The sequence below is a fragment of the Helicoverpa armigera genome, chromosome 6 (assembly GCF_030705265.1).
Source record: "Helicoverpa armigera isolate CAAS_96S chromosome 6, ASM3070526v1, whole genome shotgun sequence".
NCBI classification, from domain to species: Eukaryota; Metazoa; Arthropoda; class Insecta; order Lepidoptera; family Noctuidae; genus Helicoverpa; species Helicoverpa armigera.
Window position 1 is genome coordinate 10,944,017 of NC_087125.1, and position 22,167 is coordinate 10,966,183.

A 22,167-nucleotide genomic window follows, 5' to 3' on the forward strand; every position below is an offset into this window, starting at 1 on the left:
CTCACTATAATAACAATTAGTGAAACATTAAATATGACATTTGAAACAAAGCATCCGTTCCAATTAGGGGGCCGTAATAACATAAAACTGTTACCACCATAACTTTTTCATATATCAAACACTATACAAGCTCTTATGTCTAAGCAATAAGGTTTAAAATCCCTTGATTTTTATTGTTTAGACAGCAAAAAAGGTTGGTTTAATAGGTAATAGTTACTATGAGACATAGAGCACTCATTAGAGAAAACAAATCATGGTAATTAGGCAATAAAAACGTCTTTGTTCCCATTGTAACGAAATTCTTTTGATTGGAGTTTACGACTTGATGATTGTTACAAATCGTTTTACAGTTGTCAGTTTTGTGGTATCCCTTTATATTGAGTTCCTAGTACAACATCGTAAATGTTGTTACACAACACGGTTATATTGAGTTAATTTGATTTATATAGATGTCCATCTGGATTGTAAAATAGCTTGTAGTTTGGTTAAGTTGCTTGTCGTTCTAAGCGTGTATTTGTGTTTCTAATCAAAGTTATGTACCAAAATGTTGTATCAAGTGGCTTCTATTTGAGGGTCGGGTCGGTATACAATTCAAGGAGTTGATTTTGTCTCCGTAACATACCTATTAGGTAGGACTATATGCGACATATTCTTGCGTCATACTTATACAGAAGAAACGACTCACTTAGCTTACAGACGGTAACTTTTTAATCCTTATTCTGTGCAGCCACAACACTACAACACTTCATCATCATCATCATCATCAGCCTATCGCAGTCCACTGCTGGACATAGGCCTCTCCAAGTGCACGCCACTGAGATCTATTTTCGGCTATAATTATCTACAACACTTACCTGTATGCAAACACTATCTTCTTTTTATAAGAGCCATTACAGAATAGTGACGTTAAAACAACAAACCAATTGATTAACCATGGAATGCAAAGCATTAATTAACAACATCATTCTAATCAAATAAAAACCTTAAAAAACAGCCGCGAACATGTTAACTAAAAACTTCAGTAATAAAACTAAGAACAAAAACAATACGTTACCTGATTAATCCCTACTTCCCTACTAATATTATAAATGCGAAAGTAGCTCTGTCTGTCTGTCTGTTACGCTTTCAAGTCTAAACCACTGAACTGATTTTTATAAAATTTGGTACAGATATAGAATTGACCTTGAGAAAGAACATAGAATAGTTTTTATTTCGGACTTTTAAAGAATTCCCTTGGAAACGCGATATAACCGAACTCTTCGCGGGCGATGCCGCGGGCGGAACCTAATGGAAAAATAAATCATTAGCACATTGCTTTTGAAGTCATTCACAGTTGAATGATTTGCCGTACATATGTCATGCTTGAATAGTTTCTTTAAATGACTATACCACTGATTTCACCGTTGTTATTAATTATAATAATATTACCAATGATTGGCGCCATGACTTAATAAAACTTAGTAGGAAACGAGTAATAAAACGATTGGTTTGGCTGTTTCCAATTTACTTGTGTGAGCTTTAGGGAGTTTGTAAGGTAAGGTATTGATACCTTTGGTAAGTGAGGTAGTATCTACTAACGATGAATATTTTCTTAGGTATCGTATAATGGTGTGTCTGGGAAGAAGGTAAGGTGCAGTGCAGCTGACACGATTTTGATGTCGTTGAAGATTTGGTCACGACGACACGAAAAACAATCAATAAACAACACCATCTATCAAAGAATTGAAAAAAAAGAAATACGGATACCTAAGCACCAATATCTATTTGTTTTAAAAAAATACAATCATGAAGTCTTTTAAATATGTTACAACTACTTCTAACAAATACATACTTTAGAAGCATGTTCTCGCTTACATTTACAAAAGCATTTACTAAATCGCTTTCCAAACATTTCCCACCATCTCAGTTCCCCAATTAAACCGTTCTTTAAAATCATCAAATTAAAACTGAAACATTAAACATTGACACGTAAGTATTTAAACAGAGTCGGCCTATTAAAATTTCGCGGTCCGCCAAATAGCTTAATCAATAAAGGGTGATCGAGCGACAAAAACGACGCGGGCGCATAAAGGCGACGGGACGCGCAAATATGGATGGTTATAAATAATTAAGTAACTGCACTGCAATGATGGTTGATTTTTGTTTTTTTTTATTATTCATAAATCTGTGTGGTGAAAAATCTGGTACTTTAACATGAGCCTTTCAAATTCCATGAATTATTTTGTTAATATTCTAACTTAATAATTATTATGTGAAAAAAAAATACTAAAACCTTAAGTATTTTGAAAGAGATTTGAGAGAGTTAAAGAGACGTTAAACAGCAAAGAAAGAAAGGTATTAGGTATTCTATGTTTATTCCCTTTCAAAAGGCTTTGCACAGAGTTTAAAACTGCCCCATCTTTTACCAATTAAAAAAGCGTATAGTGAACAAATACTAAGTTAAGTTTCATTACCATAATCTGAGAAGTCGTAAAATATTCTTACTTGCATACCGATTGTTTTAATAACTGAACTTAAATTCTTAACCGACAAGAGCATTTACGATGGCCATGAAAATTTTATGCTCATGAAGATGTAGGCAAAACCAACAAATTTCTACCGGTAAAAAATTAAACTCGCGTAAGTTGCGCGCGCAGGCCCTCGCCAAAGAATGTAATTAACTGAACACCAATAAAAATAACTGGACACAAAAAGCGATCCGCCCTGGGCCGCCATTTATTATTTTGATTACGCTTGTTATTGTTATAGGGTATCGACGTTTTTCAGCTAGCCTCTCGATCGTACACTGTGTCCCACTGTGAATGGGGTTCTCTTACGACCAAAGAGAATTTGATAGGCTGTGTTGCCACAGTAAAATTGTGTGTTCTAGTTCAAAAGGAGGCTTTATTGTTACCGTTTACGAGTTTGTTTGTTCCCGCCGACGGCGCGTGACGTGCAGTTTTGAAATTTTCTAGATCATAAAAAGAATCTTGTATTGTTTTTGGATTTAACGCCGTAATTATATTAGTTGGTTAATTAAATTGTTTTAATAGCTGGTCGGTAAAGCAAAATTATACAAATGTTTGCTAAATGTGAATGGAAATAGTTTTTTTTTTAATTTAGGTGGAGCTTTTTATGACTATTAGGTATTTCATAACTGACTGTAATTGCCTATGTTTACAAAAGCAACCATTTGTTCACATACAAAATACCTATCATGCAGGAATCATAACTTTTACTGAGAACGTTTCTTATACAAGACTTATTCTCTTTTATAAAATAAATATGTGCTAACAAATAATTAAAATTGTTAGAAAATAACATTTCTTTCTCAAAAAACTTTTTACAATAACTTAATAATAAATATATATACAAATTTCTCAAAAACATATTAATTACACCAAAGGCCCCGGCGAGATTCGAACTCGCGATCTCCTGTTTACTAGACAGGCGCTTTAACCAACTAAGCCACGGCGCCGATGTCTCGCCATTCGAAATTAAAGATTATTTATTTTGCACCCTAAAGCTTTTATCAAAAGACCAAAAACAATAATAAAGCGAGCGATTTCGGATTCAAACAACGAATTTTCCTAGTAACACAGCCCGTAGACGAAAACTAGTTCCTTCATGACTCGGGTGAAACCGCGGGTACCTATTGAAATATTATACACTTACATTATTGTCACCTGATTCAATAACTAATTAGAAAAAAAAAAATGTTTGCAAATACAAATACAAAAATGATAAATGGTGTTTACTTATGTATCCTTGAAAGATCAAATAAAATTTCAATATTTTGAAACGAACGGCTGTCGCGTGCCTCGAAATTACGTACCTACTTTGATACATTTCCATACTGCCCATACGTTAATTTTGACTTCAAAATTGATATGAATTAATCTTATCAAGTACCTAATCCGATAAACTTGCTTTTTCGACCTTCAATCAATAAAATACCTAAGTACTTTTAATATCAGTCCTTAAAACCACGCCCAACAACTAGAAAGCTAGAACTCACTTTACGATTTTCATTAAAACCAAGATTTAGATAAAGCCTGCCCTAATCGCCGCATAAACAAAGTACGATGTATTAATTAAATCGAATCACGCTCATACTTTGTAGCCGTTATAAAGCCCAGTAATGGATATTACACTAATAATAATCGTACTGGTAATAATCAATATTACGGCTGTAATTACAGAGCTGGGGATTATTGCTTTATTAAAGTGAGCACTGTAAAGTGCGTGGTCGAGTTTATTGTAGTAATTTTATAATGGCGCGGGGCGGAGGGCTTAACATCTGTCAAATTGTGCACGATCCTAATAAACTATTGGTTGGACTTTGAAGTTAGAGATGTTTGTTTTCAAGGGTTGAATTTACTTGTAGTTGGCGTTGTTTGATTAGAAAATTGTTTAGGGATTTAGCACCAAAGAAGTTTCTTCTTGAGAAGCTGACTAAATAGGTAACAGCCAGGTCTATCGACCATAAAGTTAAGCAACGCTTGAATCGGTCGTCAGTGGAAGGATGATTGACTATTTTGTCATGACATGTTCCTCTTCCTCCATGCCTGCCTAGGAAGTTATGTTCAATTTGTCTTTGGCAGTAAAGACTGCTGTTGAGAAGACAAAAAGTGTGACAACCAGTTTTCCCAAAGGTTATCGAGATGTTCAGGTTATAGAGGTCAGGTAGGCAATAACTGCATGGCTATTTTATTGGCAGATGATGCAATTTTGCAATTCACCTCGAACTTACAATGTTTGCTCAATTTATTTATCAATTATATTTATTAGATTTTATGAAATCTGTACATAAAATACATAAAATGCACAGCCCGACCGACAGATATTTCTAAAATTCATAAGTGCTTGTAAAAAGCCTGATAAAGCAAAAATAGCTAGACAGAGGTACTCAGCGGAAATCAATTAAGTCTTACCATAAAATTAGGTTAATACTTACAACCTTTTTACAGGTAATGAAGTTTTCAATCTCATTTAAACGTAGGAAAAGAAGTGCAAGTAACAACGATAGTAAAACAAGCAAAACCTACAATTACCAGCTGTTAAACTAAATATTAACGCAACACTTTGTAGATAAGCAGTGATTATTAACATCAACGTTTAGCCAGATAAGCCTGCGGCTCCACTGAGGCGGGAACGAGCGGAGCGGAGAGGAGACGTGTGGGGATCGACCAATCATATTACATAAAATCCGCATCTCCTCTCCGCTCCGTTTCAATGGACACAGTCAAGCGGAGACGAGCGGAGCTGAGAGGAGACGTGTGGGGATTGATCAATCATATTACATGAAATCCACATCTCATCTCCGCTCCGCTTCAATGGAAACAGTCAAGCGGAGACGAGTGGAGCGGAGAGGAGACGTGTGGGGATCGACCAATCATATTGCCTACATGAAATCCACATTTCGTCTCCGCTCCACTTCAATGGAAACAGTCAAGCGGAGACGAGCGGAGAGGAGACGTATGGAGATCGACCAATTATATCACATGAAATCCACATCTCGACTCCGCTCCGCTTCAATGCCGAAGGAGATAGTTAAGCGCTCCGTTCATCTCCGCCTCAGTGGAATCACGTGCCTCTTTTCATAGCTCTGCTCCTCTCAGCTCCGCTTGTCTCCACCTCAGTGAAGCCGCAGCTTTATAGTTACTTCGTAAGTTTAGCCTCTAAATATGGCCAAGATAAGTTAAATAATAATCGCTCACAATTATGCAGTTAACCTGTTTTGCAAACTCATTATAAGTAAGCTTTTGCAAAAGTAAGATATCTGTTTAACCGATTTCGTAATTAGAAGTATTAATTACCAATGATATGTGCACGATTTTGTGTATTTTTATTTTATACAAATGTCCTAGATTGATATTGAAAAGTGTTCGTATGAAGGTCTGCGACGTAAGTAAGTATTTTCCAACAATATCAATGACTGGCCCAAGGCTCTGGGTCTTGTCAACCGACTTCCCAAAAAGGAGGAGATTCAGAATTATTTTCCCATTTAAATAAAATAATACACGGCATCCACGAAGAATATAGAACAAATAGAATCTCACACTATCTTCTTTACCTACTGTATAATAACGGTAGTTATACTTAGACTGTGTACATAATGTAATATACAAAAGTCGTATACTTATTTCTACAGGTATATGTATATCATCATCTGCATAGCCTTTTCCCATCCCATCACATCCTGCTGAAATACGCAGCATTCTAATCCATTTCATACATTCGTCATAACCAGACTCGTAAAAGGTCCCTAGTTTACACAATCTCGAACAAATAATCCTAGCACCTCGCAGTTCTCACGGTTACCTAACTAGTTACGATCATAATATAACCTGCCTACTTTACATAATTAGACGAAGTTGCCAGCTCGGCCGCTCGTTACACCGAAATAAACAATTTGTAAGAACAGGCCGACTTTAACCCACCAATTATAAGGAAATCATGATGGTGTGAGTTGTGGACGGTACGCGGTTTGAACCATTATATAGTGTACTAGCCGTTTTCCCGCGGTTTCACCCGCGTCCCGTGGGAGCTTCTGCCCGCACCGCGATAAAATATAGCCTATGTTACTCGCAGATAATATAGCTTTCTAATGGTGAAATAATATTTAAAATCGGTCCAGTACTTTTTGAGTTTATCCATTACAACCAAACAAAGTTTTCCTCTTTATAATATTAGTATAGAAGTATAGAAAACAAAGTCGCTTCTGTCCCTATGTCCCAGAGTCCCTTTGTACGCTTAAATCTTCAAAACTACGCAACTGATTTTCATGCGTTTTTTATCTGTACTAATATTATAAAGCTGAAGAGTTTGTTTGTTTGAACGCGCTAATCTCAGGAACTACTGGTCCGATTTGAACAATTCTTTCGGTGTTATATAGCTCATTTATCGAGGAAGGCTAAAGGCTACTTTTTATCCGGGTTCGTGCAGAGGTTCACGGGATGCGGGTGAAACCGCTCGCAGAAGCTAGTATCAGATAGAGTGTTTCAAGAGGAAGGTTTATATGTATAATAACATCCATTAAATGGTGAAAAAATACTGTTATATTAATAAATAAAAGAAAATATGACGATTGTCGAAAAATTACACACATTTAACATACCTATAGCGTTAAGCTACGTAGGTAGATACAGCTTTTTGTAGATAGGCTTTGTTTCTTCTTCTTCCAAAAAACACTTTAACATGATGTTACAAGTCATTTTGAATATTATAATAATGTCCATTTGAAACACTGAGAAAACTTTTGACTTTGTAGTAGACACAGACTACTGACATTTCATTTTCCCGACGTTTCGGCTGAATTGCACCGACCGTGGTCATGGGTGGACTGAGGACAGCTAGCGGTATCTCCGTGAAGTATAAATTTTTGAGGTACCCTCACTTGATAGTTTCAATCTTCACATATTGAATTCGTACTGTCTTCTATCCTATTCACTACACTAACGACATCTCGCAAATGATTATTTATTTTTATTATTTAGGTATGTGTAAAAATCGCGGAAGTTTAAAAACTTTTACTGAGACAGTATTCTTTTTTTTGTTTTTTCTTAATTTGCATGCCGATTGCCGTTTAGTTACTACAATACTTCGATGTTTTTTTATTAATATATTTCAAATTAATATATTTTAAAAGAAACCCATAAAATTACTACCAAAGCCAGCTGAAAAAAAATATTTTACTGTCTTAAATCACATGACTTGTACCACATCCAAACATTTACGTCGTCACTAGTTTTCGAGCTGAACTGGCGCATGCAAACGAACGATAAACAGCTGAAATAACTTCATGAACCGCTAATCAGCTGAACAAATTTAATTTGCAAACATGTCTGAAACGCGCTCTAACTTTAATTGGAAATTGTGTAATTAGCTGGCTTGGGGAAATTGTGAGCGCATTTTCTTAGCTTTAAATACGTGTCTAGTTAGGTAGTGTTGAGGTTTGTGAAGAACATTTTAGCTGCTTTCTTATTTTAAACTCCTAGAAGAATTCGAAGTGATAAGTTCATGGAGCTTAATTGAATTTGATTCGGAACCTATACCTAACGTTACCTACGTAATTAATTAGAAAGTAAACTAGGTATTATTTGGTTCTGAAGTGGTAATGAAATAAGCACAGGATTTATTATGAACAGCGTTTTATTTGGTATTTTAATCCACCGGATTATAAAACGTGGTCTTGAAAAAGTTCTGGCTTAAGTACTAGGTTTCTTGTCTCGAATAAAAGTAATTTAAAGCGTTTTATAATAAGGTGGAAATGTGGAATGTGTTTAAGATGTCCCACTTTAACAAATAAAATCGTTTAAACAAATCAACGCCTTTCAGGTCATGAAAGTTCTACACAAAACAAATTCAATACACGATCCCGCTATTTACAAGAACGTGCTTTACTAAGAAATAAAACTAAACAGCCAAACTACGGTAATTTAAAGCCCACTTAAAAAAATCTGGGTCAACACTAGGAATACCAACACACTGCAAACTTTTAGTCGGCCGATAGTTCGTTTGGGGGTCATAAATCAGTATGAAGATGAATGGTAGTATGCACATTACAAAGATCATGCATTTAGTCAGTATCAAATCGACTGAGTTTTGAAATAACTCAAAATTTTCGTTGAAAATAATAAAAACCTGCTTTTAGCAAGCACACAAAATTGGACGTAGTTATGCAGAAACGTTCCAACCCACAAGTCACTCGAAATCGAGTTATTGCCTAAAATTAAGCATATGGTTATCTAAACTCAATATAATTCAACAATAAAACCTCTAGTACCTTTACTAGTTAGAATAAAAAAGAATACAACTAGATATAAGCATTTACGTGTACAGTGGGTTGGAACGTTTCTGCATAACTACGTCCAATTACAAAAACCAAAACAGCTTGTTCGCCATCTTGGGGAATGCCAGTCATGTATTGTCATCAGAACTCAGAGCGTGTGCAAAATATCATCCTAATCAAACCGGGAAGTGGGTCAAATTAAGATTCCAATATTTTTTTACATACATAGTTACAAGTGAAGCTACTTTAAGCGTGTTAAAAATAATTTTCCAATCAGCTGGTCAACTGTCGGTCGACTTTTAGTCTACAGTTTGCGGGTCTCAGGCAATAGAAAAACTCCAATGGCAGCTATCATCGGTTTTCTAACGTAAATAACTACAAGTTAACTTTGCGTGAGTTAAACTTGGAGTTAACTAATAGCTTACTAACCGAGCCGACACGAATAAAATTAACTTGAACGCTTTCCAGTTTTCCGTTTAACTTACCACTGTAAGTCTTAAGTTGAAGGAAAACTGTTATGTAAGCCTGTTTAAGGAAAATATTGTCCTATTGAATAACTTAGAAAGTTTTTTCGACTGGTAGTAGTGACATTTATGGAACATTGTTTATGATTTTAAGGTTTTTGGATACGGTAAGGGATTAATAACGAAGAAAAAAAAACATTTTCAATTTCAGCGTGACTACAGCTATTTTTAAGCTAGAAAGGTAAAGGTAGGTATAGGTAATTATGTCTGCGCAAGTACCATAAAAAGTTTCTTTCTTCACTATGGTGAGCTACAAATTTTTAGCATAGGCTTTCTTTGATAGTCTACATTTTAATTTAGATTTTCGTTTTATATTTATACTTATTTTTCCTAATTATAAATTGATTACTAGCGGCCATGTAAGGTAGTAAGGTACTGCTAAGCGGAATATAATGAAAACCTTTCTGTTTACATAGTCATTCCGCAGTTTTTTTTAGTCTATGAGACAAAACCTATTCCAAAAATTCAGACACAGAAGAAAACTAGGCTTCTAAACATAAACCGTCTTACCACAAAAACTTTTAAACGTCAGTTTATGCCTTGTCTAAAAAAATGTCAAATTATGACGTTGACATATGGTTCATTTTGCAGCCAAAATTTTATTAGACAAGTGTAAAACAGGGTTTAAAGTTTTTGTAGTAAGGCCCAAAGACTTTACATAAACACATGGCTAACAATAGTAACGCAATAGTTAGCATCGCGTGCGGCCCGCCATTACAGCCCGCCACAGATTGTGTAGCGTATTGACGTCTCATTCAAACGACCTGCCGATAGCGCCATAGATATCATATGCGAATGCCTGGAATTTGAAATTAGAACATAGAACAACGCGGGAGGATATCATGACGTAACATTTTTGCATTGCTAAATAAATAATACAATTTGCGAAATGTTATTTGAAATTGGAACACGTGTTAGAATCCTGTGGAATTTGAAATTAGAACGTGTTAGAACCTATTTACGCGGGAGGATATTATGACGCAACATTTTTGCGTTGCCTATGAACATAGTTAATTTCAGCTTTGTAGTTGTTTTTAAGAAATACTTAATAAGATTTGTGAACTTTTATTTGATGACACATTTTAATATCCAAGTAAAATTCACAGCCTGGCAGGGCAGCGGGATATTACAAAATTAAGAGGCAGCCTGGTACACAAATGGCTCCAGAAGGAAGAAAGAAGTCTGGACATAAAAAAATGCAACACTCGCAACATGTCGGATCAAAAGCTGTGCACTATCTCATTACTCATCTCAAAACCAGTTTCAATATTTGATCTAGTTTATAATTTGAATCATATGAAAGCAAACCTCGGGCCCTTACCTATTTAAAATATCAAAATATTTGTATTCCAAATCATACCCAATAAAGGTACACTCCCATTCACCAACAAACCGCAACAGAACAGCATAAACACCCCAAACCAAAACCACTGCCATCACTTACGAAATCAAGAGCTTCCATCAAAAGCAAGCAATAAGCAATAATTATAGCAAGGGACTGATTGACTCAGTCCTTTGTTCAACCGACACTGTCACAATACTGTTATTACTAACATTCGAGCTGTTGGCATTTCACGAATCTACCATTCACTTACTTGTTCAACAACATTTTTTCCCGCTTTTTGAAAAGGTCGGCTCCGCCACTTGTGCAGGACATGGAAAACAAACGAACATCTGCACCTGGTTCACAAAAAAACAAGCGAATTTCCATCTTGTGGGGTTAAACATAGAGGTGGTGTGCAATTGTAGGGGTGCTAAATAAAAGTTTGCAAAGGTGTCCGTTACATAGTCCAATATGATCTCATAATTGCATTAACTTAATTAACACTTAAGTTTCGTTTGTTAGTATCAACAGTAGATAATTGTCCGCGAACAGAAAAAAATACGACGTGATAAAAACTTGTAACATATAGTTAAGGAATGTTTATAGCGATATTGTAATTGATCGAGCGTGTCCGTTTACGTAAACGAGTTAGATAATATTGTAATAAGATAGATAAAGGCCTATTAATGATGCTTGGGGAACCTGGGACTTCTATAAAAAGGTATTTAAGGAAGAGGATGTACACTGAATGGTTGATAAGAAGTTATCTTTTTATACGCGTGTCTAGCTTCTGATTGACATCTGCAACGGTGTTTATGAACTCCATTTACTACTTACTCCGTGTGACCTCTTTCGACACTACAAAATTCTCTTGATTTTTATTTAATTTGCATATAACATCATCATCACTACCCAACGTTACAACCGTAATGTTAACAGGAATATTGTATTTATTTGCCGGTTGAAAATCTCCAGCACATTTAACGTACCGGCAAACTCGTAATCGCATTTTAATGTATATTTGAAAGCACAGTAATTCAAATAAAATCCTCGAACAATTGTCACCCGTCTTCCCATCAGAGCCTAATGTCATTTGGATGAAAAAAAAAATCAATTTGTTATGAATCCACTTTGACAGAGGTCGGGCAATTCGGTTGCAAGTGAGCGTGGTTCCTGCGACGGATTGTTTATTTAGCTTTTGTATGCGCGTGAGCAATTCACACCTCCCCCCCCCCGGCACACCCCTCGCACCTCGCTTCATTGTGTGCTCAAACTGCGTGACTCCTTAGGGCTGTCAGTTCTACATACCTAGATAAACAGAACACTCGTCATGAAGCAAAAACTCCTTGCGTGCAACGAAAAAATGATGTCTCTTCCCTTTCCTCGTCAGGTTTTTGTTTTAACTCGAACGTGATGTTTGGAACAATAATAATCTTAAGCGATAAGATACTAAATAGTCATTATTCGTTTCATTTTGTAAGTTTTAATTGATGTCTTCAAAACAAAGGTTATCGACTTTTCGTCAAATATCAACTGCGTGAACTGTGGCTGAAGTAAGTGTATTTGCTTCAATTTTGTAACGTTGCGTGTGCATCCAGTGACACGGTTGGGTAATTTTAGCACTTTTGGGTTAAACCTTTTTGTAAAGTTCTTGTCCTTCGCATTTATATAGAAATGATTAATAGCTACTGTTTATTTTACGACGATTCTATTAACAACGCCAGCGAATTAATAAATTAACAGTGTTTCTAAGAAAAATCGTCGTATTTTTTCAACTTCACACTAGGCTCACTCTATCACGAAAAGATAAAGAACTGACATGTTTTTTAACTTTCTTTTTGTATTGACTCGGAAGAAAATAATGAAGTTTTTAATTAATTAAGGCTCGCACTTGCGCATTAGGTCAGCCCTAATGAATAGCAGTTTACGTTTATTTATTTTACCAAAGTCGTCATTACAATGAAAGTCGAACAGAGTTACTGGGCCATGTTATTCGATAACTGTGCCGTTTAACCAACAGTAAGAATATCTGTAACAGCTGCGAATTTGTTATTTTGTAATAAAAATGCGTTTTTGCAATGTTTGCAGTAAATAAAGATGGTAACGATAATTTTATAGACTTCAGTTCGTTGTAGGTTCGCCGCAGGGTATCTTATTATCAGATATATATGAAAGTTATAGCATAATCTAATTTATTATGTACCTACGTAACTAATACGATCAATAAAAAAAAAAACAAACAATGAGAGAAACTATTGAGTCTGACATAAAATTTGACTTGAAAATATTTTAACAGAAAATTCCAACTAATCAAAAGGCTATTATCAAATGAATGGAAACAATCAATTCAAATCTAGAATTCCCAATTCGAAAATCGAATCACTAGAACGGCTTTTCCAGATACAAATTCGCAGAACAACATGATTCAATAAAAATGATTGTGCTCAAATTAGGATCACGATATTGGTAATCAATTTCTTTAAAGTGTTTCCTCTGTAATTTTTATATCATTGGTAAAAATAATTTTAAGGCAGGATCCGAGGCGGCGGATGTCACGTCCAGACCCTCGTTATGAAGAATTAGGAAGAGATTTCGTGGTCATTTTAATGCTTTTAGTCTGTCCTTACCTATGCGAATGTGTCTGTAGGTCCGCCATTTTATTAGGCCAGAAATTGTTGAACTGGTAAACCTAGTATTAAGACAGAAAATATTTTTTCTACGGCACTAAATAGATATAGAACTGTAGCCGTAAAGGAATCTACGAGTATCTAGTGCTGTCGAAAAGAATTTTGGCTATGGTGACTGTATTCTGAACCATGCGTCGTGCTTATGCTTAAATCTTTCCAAATTCAAGTAAAACAAGATCAAAACTTTAATACATAAATAATAATGTTGACTCATATAAACTTATTTATTCTGATACCAACTTTTAATAGTACCAAGATTATAGTTTAAAATTACCTAAATGCGTCTTTAATGGCAGAATTTAATGTTGGATTTAAAATGAAGACATCTTTACAAAAAACTAAATTGACTTTACCAATTGTTTCCTGTAGCAATAAATGTACGGGGTTACATTAAAAAAGTAACACAGCCGTGGAAATGAAATTGAATTTTCGAAAAGTAATATGAGATGTTCGTCCCGAATTATTTTTTTATTGCCCTTAGCGGCCATTTTGTGTCATTTACTTAACCTGTTATCGACGTAAGGCCGCTGAGACCGATATTACGAAAATACACCATTTATAAAGGGAAAACTAACCAAGCGAATCAAATATGTCCGTAGTGCTGCGCCACAGAGGTTAGAATCGATTGTAAAATTACTTTCTTGTTCGAAAAGAAACATATTATTGCTTTCGATCCACATAATGTTATTGTATAACTAATAATCAAGGAGGACTATTTGATTCGTTTATCTCATTTCAGTAATGTGTGTTTGACTCAAAATAATTGGAGGTTAGTCTCACGTCAAATTGCTTTGGTAGTCGCTGTCACTTTGTAAGGTCACCCTTTGTTCTAAATGTTTTGATTGTTATTGATATTTTTAATAGCGTTGAGAAACATTTTATAAATGGCAATAATTATCTACATTAAGATCTATACAGGTAGTTACCTAAAGAGCTATTTGGAAATTTATCAATATTTTTTTCTTCTTGGAAAGGTCTAAAACTATATTAGGTATCTGGTCGTTCCTAAGATCTGATTTACACATACCAAAAAATCCGACGTTGCAGTATCAAATTGAAATCGAAAATTGCGAGCATACGTAATAAGAGGGTAGAACGCCATCTACGTGACGCTATTTAGCGTCAAACGACGCAAGCGCGAATTGGAAATCAAAACAAGCATTGATCCACAATCAAATCGAATCGAAACTTTAGCGTCGTGATCGATAACATACCATCCGATTATCGAAATCACGATCATTTGTGTACAACGTTACTCCGTCACTTGAAACCTTTATGGATAAAACCATAAAGTTCACTTTAGAACTGAATTCAATTCCATTTTCGAATTTGAATCATATGACAGAGCTGCTAAGGACTGTTGCAAAAGGTGAGATCGAATTCGAATCGAGTAGTGGTTTCAATTTGATGGAGAATCGATCGCATTGTGCAGTTCGAAAACCTTACGAGTGCAACTATTTCTTTGGATTATATTAAATTATAGCTAGCCGTGAAAATCGTCCCGTAATGTGTTGGCGAGATTACCTGTCCGTGGGACTGCGCGAACATATCATTTGCTGCGATCCGCTCCATCTCTAAGTGCGTGTAATGGGGCGTAATCTTTGAATTAGCCGTTACATTTTATTGATTCTTGTATTGTTTTTACAAATGAATTACGATAACAAGATTCTATACATTGTAAGTAAAAAAATGCATAAATAAGATATTCAAATAACCGTTCAATAGGATCATAAAAATTCAATGCAATTTATTTTGACATCATGAACGTTAAAAGCGCATGAATGTATCAGTTAGGTGCGTTCCAATTCACGGCTGCATCGTTTACATAGTTTAAAACTGGAATCGCTAGTACGATGTTAATATACGGAATATAAATTACAGTCTGTTACATGAGGTGACTGCTAGACTTTATGGGATGTTTCGTCAATAAATTGCTCATGACTTGGACTTGCAACTACTTGCAAGTGACCTAACAATTGGAGGGCTAATTGATATACCTGCTGAATATGAATGAATGTTTCGTATTAGATGTGCTTTTGTAGACATTTTCCACGGCTGTGTGGTAATAAAGAAAGAATACCATTAACATCTGTTAAAACTACATTATGGGCGCGCTACGCTCGCTTGGCGTGCTCGGAAACGCTAATATTATGAAGTCGACGTAATTTGTGAGTGTCGCCGGGTGCGTAACGTGTTTATAAAGGTTCTGTATAGATGTGCTTGATGTATGGCTTTATTTGGTTTCTGTATTTGATTGCGTGTGGAATTTGGTATGTTTTATGTTCACGTTTTATGTCAACGTAGGTACCTACATACATATTTAGGTAGGTGTTTGTAACTTTCAGTAAGAAACTAAGTATATTAGATTTACAGTAAGAGCAAAGATTTTCTGAAAGAAGAGGTCCTGAAAAGTTATTTTATATTTTACATATTATGTACTTAACTACCTATAGGTGAGTATAAAAATATAGAATCGAAATGAAGTAAATTGAATGCTACGAAATAAAATGGGCAATTAGTAGTCTGATAGTGCAAACGTAGCTTTATTGAACATATTAATCGCTACTTGACTAGGTTCTGAGATAAAATAATAGATATAAAATTGTTCAACTTACATACGGTTCTCTCTATATTTCCTCGCCACACGGTACCCTAAAAGTGTACCATAAAAAAACGTTAGTTGGCACAGCTAATGTCGATGTAATGAGCCTCTTATCTGACTAATTAAAAGTCGATTTAGCGCAGGCGAGCTTTCTAATGTCGAATGCGACACCTACAAACTAACCAACAAACCAACGACTAACTGAGCGAATCCTTTTTACTATATGATTAATGATAAAAGTGACATCTGTAATTAATGACAACCATTACTATTGAGGGCACGGACATGAGAAAACTATGTTTGGATACGTAATTAGTACATTTAATCGTTGATAATCAATGGTCGTTAACGATAAAAGTCATCTAGAGTTTGATTTAGGTGAATAAGTATAATTAATCATGATTCTCTCACCGATTTTGTAACAAAAAACTTTACTGGAAGTCGTTACTGCAAATGAAAGCCACACACAGTTGGTTTGTAATTAGTATTTTTGTAATACGAAATTGAAGTAACTAAATATTATTTATTTAGCAGATTGTAAAAACTGAACATGGAAGGGTTTTCAAGAGTTTCAGGGTGGGCAACTTTTCAGCTAGCCTTAAATCAGTACGTATTTTCTACGCAAACATATAAGCGGCCATATTGGAAAATCACAGATGAGTCAACAAAACTTTGTTTATTAATTTTGACATTTACACATTTGTTATTTAATTGATGTAATATTTAAAAATTTTAAAAATAGTTATTTAATCAACAGCTTCACAGTTATTTTAAGTTTTGTGGTAACCTCTATGTAAATACCAACTGCTAAGGAAAACATCCGATAAACAAACATTGTTTTCATATCGCCGAAAAAACCCATGGCTAACCGATTTTAATTTGGTATTTGTGTCGTAGGTACATAAGTACCATAGCTACCTACTTGTTCCCACCCGCGTCATCCTATGTAGAAGAATCGATAAAAAAATCGATGTTTAACTTCTCGAGTACCGCGGCCGAGACCAATCGATTCACAAGACTACTCCGAGTTTGTTTAGTGCACAACCCGACCGAATCTGTCCAAAAAGAGGAGTCGTGAATTGAATCCCTGTGGCATTGCTTGGAAAAAAATAAGAGATGAGACTCAACCTCCTGTTTGTGGTCCATTGCTGTGTAGATACAGAATTGAAAAAATGACGTGAGAACAAATCCAGCGGTGTATGTGGTATAATATGATATTGTTGTTCAGAAACAGTGTTGTCGAGTATCGATGGACGCGATGAAAAACGCTATCATCACGAGCGCGTCCCGTTCGGAAATGGCCGTGGTAATGGTATTTGTTTGTCGATTTTCTCTGTTTTCGCCCTGTAACTCGATTTGCTTTTTGTTCTCTCGATACAAAGGCGACTAAATTTCGTTAGTAAGTTATTTCTCGGTCGTGTTTGAGAGCATCGTGACGGTTTCGGGACCGGAGGATACACGATTCAGGCGTGCTCAATCAATTAACTTGTCATTAAAACAAATATTGAGTTAGGATTTAGCTGCGGATGTGGACCAGCTATTCGCAATTTAGCTTTGATTACAATGATTTAGTGATTTTAAATTATTAATAACATGAATGCATATTTATAACCTTGCGGTGTGCGATCATCAATTCCAAATCGCTTCAATTAAAAGTTAAGTGAATGAAGAAATTTGATTTCGATTAGCGCTAATTAATCTCGGTATAAATCGATGAATAGAGTTATCAAAACAAACTGACTAACAAGAAACTAGTTAGATTAACAGTTGTAACGTTATAGCGTTTATCCGAATCGAATCGCATTTCCTTTGACCGCCAATTCTGTACAGAGTCAGTGACTCCGCTGGGTTCAGCCAATTAACCGTACCATTTGTTCTAAAACAAAGAATCGAATCGAATTATTTGTTCGTTTTGTTGAAAAACCGACGTAAAATCACAATCGACAAGAAAATGGACAAGAACCAGAGTGAATGTCCTAACTAATTTGTTTTAAATTGAGTTGGTGAAATGAAAAAACGAAGGAAACAAAGACGAGAAGCAGGGACAGTCATATCCGGCCTACCGACTCACTGCTGACCGAAACAGAGAAAAAATGATACATTGTGATTTGTGATTGATTTAGTTAACCGCAAATGGACACAATTGGTCATCCGTTCGACACATTACCGCGACATCCGATACTAGAAGCGCAAACAAAAATAGCTTGTAAACTTTTTGGGTTTAGGCCTCTTTTGCTGTGAAGAACATTTCAAATTGAGTTGACAACTTTTTCATTAGTCGGCTGGCCACTCTTTAATATTGTCACATTAATCGCAAACGCATCATTTTTTATCAGGTTCGCATCAAAAACTAATTACCGTTATTGCAATAGCGCAAAAGCTGCAAACGTACCGGACGCGCGTAATTTTTTCTAACGCGTCCGTTTCCGGTCATAACAAAAAGGTTGAATATTGAATTTGAAAAAAAAATCATATCCCCTAACTGAATTTACGCGATCCGGGGCACTAACGACAGTAAAATAACAATTACATCGAGGTAGATGGTATCTCTGTAATTTGGTGCGCGGACAAATTTCGTGTCGCCCGTAATGGCGGCCGCAGTTTTATTGTGTTATTTACACAAATAAAAACGTTTATTTTTACATTTTCCCAAAATTAAATATGGGCCAATTTACTCTCGGAGCGGGAATTACGTAGTTAGTTATAATTTTGTGTGTGATTCAGTAGAAAATGTGGCAAGGGCGAGTTGTAACGCTCGTTTATTATTCATATGTTATTACTTGTGTAATTTGTGTCGTTGCAGTAATTACTCGTGAGAGGAAATCCTCGTTGTTTTGTAATCATTCGTACGTAATGCGCAATCAGTTTCCAGTGCCTGCTTATCTAACATTATTATGATGATTGTGTTTCATTATAATACATTTAGATTTGAATACGAACACTGTATTGCAATAAAAAATGTTAAGTACAAAGTAATTTGCGGAAATCATGTTTTTTTAGCGTCTTGATTTAATATTTTCAGAATTTATATTTGTTTAACTAAATGTAAGTAAATAAAGCGTTGACATGAAAGTACACAGGAAACTAAATGAGAGACGGACAATTTTATCGCTCTAATAAACCGCTTAAGTAATTTAAATTATATACAGCCAACGCAAATTAAAGATGAATTACAAACACATAAACCGGTGCTCTATGAAATGAATGCATCCGTTGAAAAAACGGTCAGCAATCAAAATGGTGGACAAAAAAACCACGCTTCGAGTTTCGCGAGACATAATCTCATCTAAATCACCTAAGCGGTGTATTTTACTTTCTACGACAATTTTGAATAATGCATTCTCCTTTGTTTGAATATAAAATTTATGTTAAAACATTATTATGTTAGAATAAGTACCCGTAAAGCGATTTCATATGATTATACACGGAACTGCAAGTTTCTCGATTGCGCCAAATGTCATTTTAATAGTTTTAATTACATCTGTCGGTGAAGGCTAATTGTAGACAAGATTGCTGTACTGCTTTAATATCTCGTGATAATGTCAATTCTTGGAATAGTTTTTTTAATGAAGATTAGAAGCGAAGGCTTGGAGTTGTAGCAGTTCTAAGAAGGTTTAGCAACTTTGAATTAATGTTTTAAAACTACTTACTAAGACTAGATTAGAAGGTGTTATAGGTCAAAATTAAAAATAGGTATAGATAGTTCAACTCAGATTTGCGCGCGGCCCTATGTGTGCGTCGGCTTGTAAATATACAACTTTCATTCGTGTGACAGTGACGTCGTCCGAGCATGACGTGTTCTTATCACTTTTTCTTATGGGTACAGTCGTTTACGAAAATACTAGTTATTCGCGGATATAAAACGACATTCAAAGCTTTTTATTATTAAATATAGTTTTTCATTATTTTTTCATACGTCTTTTCAAATTGACATTGACAGTATCTAAGAATTGAATACTCCTTAAGTACATATTTTCTAGCTCGGGGTACGTGGACAATAAATAAAAGTGTGGACTAAGAATGTAAAAAGAGGTATAATCTAGTATAATAATTTAAACAAAATGTGTGGGGAATTTTAAAAAGTTATATTGCTTCGCATAATGTCGACCAAAATAACAAAATAATGAAACTCATAAATGAACGTTTAAGTCAAATTGGATGGGATGTGGCGTAATACTTGTCGACATGTAGAAAAGAAAAAAGAAGAATACTATAGACATTTTGACATTGGAGTCAGAATTTATAATTCTCCTTGGAGAGTAGCGAATCCGAAAATTCATCATTTGATTTTTCAAATAGCGATTGATAATCATTATAAATAAATAAACATTAAATTACGTAATAACTGTTTTTCTTTAAACCCCCGTATACAACCCTTAAATAACTGTATTGTACCCGACTGTACCTCTTGTCACGCACACAAAGTCACTGTATATGTACAAGGGTTACCCACACATAAGGCCGCGCGCACAACTGAGTTGAACTCACTATATTTGGGTTTTGAGTATTGTCTTTCTAAATAAGTACATAGTCAACGCGTTCTTGGCAAATGAACATTAGAGTTTAAACTTCAATATTATCATCAGGCAGAATCCTTTTAGTATCTATCTATTAAATGATATTGAAGTTTCTCACGTAGAGTACTTTTCTTGTGTACCTATGAATATTGGCGAAGATGTTAAAACCCTCTTGGAATTGTATAAGGGTATGCTAAGTCAGATAATCTGAGATGTCTAAAGAAGAGTTGAACTTACAAATCTCCACGAAGATGTAATCTCATCCTACTTAAAGTTTAATCTTTTAGAAATATTGAACAATGTTTAAGAAAAGGTCCTCGAAATTATAGAGATTATATTTTACTTGAAACTAAATTAATTAACTAAGCTTTGTCTGCCACGTTTTTGTGCTTTGTAAAGTATGGAATTAAAGAAAAAAGGATTATATTTTCGACTCAGAAGGGGATTGCCTTATTAACAAAAATATTAAAAAAAAACACGCAATGGTAAAATTGATGACTGATCTAATCTATTTTCTTTTTAAACAAAATAAATGATCACACTCAAAAAGGTAGCTTTTATATTAACGTTTTTTTTTATAAAAAAGGTAAATGAGAAAGAAATTATCTGTACCCAAAGGACCAATGCGTTTACGAGGGAGCAAGTCTAGGTATAATGTTTGTTTTCTAGACGACCTAAACAGTGTAAATTTTTAATCACCATTCCTATGTGAGATTTGTATACTAAAATATATTTTTTTGTTGTTTCTTTCCATTTCTATTCAGTGTATAAAATTAACAAGAAAGGTAAACGATCAACCTAACTGTAATGTCTTAAAGGTATATTAGATATTAAAATATTTAAACAAATGGCTGAAAATCCGTTTTAAAATATTCACACAGATTAAAATTCAAATAAATCAACATTTAAGAACTATATCCTCAAACATGGTTTATTATCATGACCATAAAATTTATAACAGCGAGAGAATTTATTTGACTGCCAAAGTTGTTACCATTAACTAAGTTGCAGATAGTTGCAATACCAATAGTGGTCCGTTTATAGCTTACACGCAATTTGCTCAAAGATGCCGACACTAGCAGATAAATAGTACTCTCAGCTATATAAAGTTTTCATAGCTTCTAATTGGACGCCTAATACGGACTCCATATGTCCTAGAGGGATAATGGTATCGTAACGAATAAAAGTGACCAATAAAGCCTAAAGCGGAATAGATTTTGTTCTAGATTTATTATTTATGGAACTGGATTTGGTAAATTAGTCTATTTTTATAATATAGTATTTTATAAAATAGCTTTGGTGCCATTTTTATTTATTTGATGGTGTTATCGCATGAACAAATCGTCACTTTCCGCTATCACTGCGCTATACTAACCTAAGCCAACTTTACGACCTTCACTTAGGACCTGTAATGGATACAGAATAATCTCTCTAGCTCAAATCACCCATTAACTAGCAGCATACTTAATTACATCGCTAGTGGGCCACAGTTAGGCTTTTGACACGGCAGACAAACGCATATATCGTGACTTTGGCCAGTAAAGTCAGTTTGTTGATAAAGTCAATTAGCGGTATCGAAGTAGGGACCCGTATCAAGCGATTCAGCCCACAGTCGCGGCGGCGGTGATATCAGCGCGCCGCCATTGGCCGGGCGTGCCTGAGGGGAGTGGCCTCGGCCCGCCACTTTTTTGTTATACTTTTTTGAGCGGTGCGTAGGCGACCGTAGCCGGCTTTATTCTC

General features: G+C 35.1%; 1 non-coding gene across 1 annotated transcript; it reads right to left on the reverse strand.

The window, feature by feature from the left end:
- Positions 1 to 3,383: 3,383 nt before the first annotated feature.
- On the reverse strand, positions 3,384 to 3,457 carry Trnat-agu (transfer RNA threonine (anticodon AGU)). The gene has a single exon. It is a non-coding gene; the product is annotated as a tRNA-Thr (tRNA).
- Between the last annotated feature and the right edge of the window lie 18,710 nt (positions 3,458 to 22,167).